Raw genomic sequence first — 2398 nt, forward strand, 5'->3', positions numbered from 1 at the left:
CTACTCGGAAAACCTAATGGTTCCACTGTACAAAATTTTTATACAAAGGTCTGAACCTTTTCCTAGCTACCATGTGTTCTTTTAAATTAAACTCGGATCGCCTGCGGAACTTAACACGTTTGATCCTAAGTTTAATTTATTTGTTCTTTTAGGTTTAGACTTGGATCTCCTGCGGAACTTAACATGTTCGATCCAAATCACCTATGTTATTAATTCCATTAAATATTAATTTCCAAAATTGGCTTCCAGGACTGCATGGCGAGGCACATGGCCTTCTTGGATATGGGAACAACCACCACCGCCTAGACAAAGCCTTTTAAGGAAAGATAATATTTAATTTCCTTAAATAACTTTAGGTCAACCAAAAGGAACAATCAAATCACAAGGAAAAGAAAAATAAAAGAACACAACATCGAAAACTAATTCGAAATACTAGAATCGCATGCCTCTTGTATTTGGTATTTTAAATGAAGATAAAACTAACATGATGCGGAAAACTATATTAGTTATACCTTACTTAGTAGATAATGACCTCTTGATCTTCTACCGTATTCCTCTTCTAATCCCGGACGTTGTGTGGGCAACGATCTTCTGAGACGAGAACCACCAAGGCACCTTCTTCTTCTTTGCAAGGTTCGGCCACCACATGACTCCAAGAAAGGATGAGGTTCGGCCACCACCACCATGCTCCAAGGGATGCAAGAGCGAAGCCTCCTTTCTCTCCTTTTCTCCAAGCTAGATCCGGCCACCACAAGGACTCCAAGAGAACAAGATGGTTCGGCCACAAGAAGGAGAAGAGAGAAGAGGAAGAGGTCGGCCACCAAGGAAGAGAGGGAGGAAAAGAATAATAGAGTCGTTTTCCATAAAGCCTCCTCTACCCCCTCTTTTATAATCCTTGATCTTGGCAAATAAGGAAATTTAAATAAAAACTTCCTTAATTCTTTTGCCATGAAAAGGAAAAATTTATTTAATTAAAAATAATTTTTCTTTTCATTATAACATGGCCGACCACTTATTTCACCAAATCAAGGAGAGTTTTAATTAAACAAGAATTAAAACTTCCTAATTTGTTTCCGGAAATTTAAAAATATCTCCAATAATTTTTATCCGTTCATGATTGGTTTATAAAAAGGAAATTTAATAAATTAAAATCTTTCTATTAAACATGTGGATAAAAAGAAAGTTATCTCTAAAAATTAAAATCTCTTTTAATCTACAAATAAGGAAAGATATCAAATCTTTTCTTAATCTCTTGTAGAAACTTATAAAAGAGAATATTTAATTTTTAAACTCTCATTTAAAACATGAACATGGTTAAAAAGGAAAGTTTTCTTAAAATTTAAAATCCACCTTTTAATCAACAAATAAGGAAAGATTTCAAATTTTTAAACTCTCTTTTAAACATGTAGATGATTTACAAATAAAGAAAGTTTTTACCAAAAATTAAAACCATCCTTTTAATCTACAAATAAGGAAAGAGATTTATCTCTTCTCTTAATCTTTTGTAGAAAGCTATAAAAGGAAATTTTTAATTTTTAAACTCTCTTTTAAAACTATGATATCCACATAAGAAATAATTTTAATAAAAATCCTTTTTAATATTCTAGTGGCCGGCCACCTAAGCTTGGGACCCAAGCTTTGGCCGGCCACCAACTTGGCTCATCCACTTGGTCTTGGCCAGCCCTAGCTTGGGTTCCAAGCTAGCTTGGCCGGCCCCATTGGATGGGTAAGAAGGTGGGTAAGTGGTGGGTATAAATCTCTATACACAAGAGGCTACGATAGGGACCGAGAGGAGGAATTGGTTTTGGTCTCCCGATGAAATTAAGCATCCCGTGTTCGCCCCGAACTCACAACTTAATTTCATCAATAATAATTCATTCCACTAAAGAACTATTATTGAACTACCGCACCAATCCCAAATTACATTTTGGGCTCCTTCTTATTATGAATGTGTTAGTCCCCCTGTGTTTAAGATGTCGAATGTCCACTAATTAAATGAGTTACTAACAACTCACTTAATTAATATCTTAGCCCAAGAGTAGTACCACTCAATCTTATCGTCATGTCGGACTAAGTCCACCTGCAGGGTTTATCATGACAATCCTTATGAGCTCCTCTTGGGGACATTATTAACCTAGATCAGTAGGACACAGTTTCCTTCTATAATCAACAACACACACTATAAGTAATATCATTTCCCAACTTATCGGGCTTATTGATTTATCGAACTAAATCTCACCCATTGATAAATTAAAGAAATAAATATCAAATATATGTGCTTGTTATTATATTAGGATTAAGAGCACACACTTCCATAATAATTGAGGTCTTTGTCCCTTTATAAAGTCAGTACTAAAAGAGACGACCTCTAATGGTCCTACTCAATACACTCTAAGTG

Source organism: Zingiber officinale, chromosome 10B (genome assembly GCF_018446385.1).
Source record: "Zingiber officinale cultivar Zhangliang chromosome 10B, Zo_v1.1, whole genome shotgun sequence".
Taxonomy (NCBI): Eukaryota; Viridiplantae; Streptophyta; class Magnoliopsida; order Zingiberales; family Zingiberaceae; genus Zingiber; species Zingiber officinale.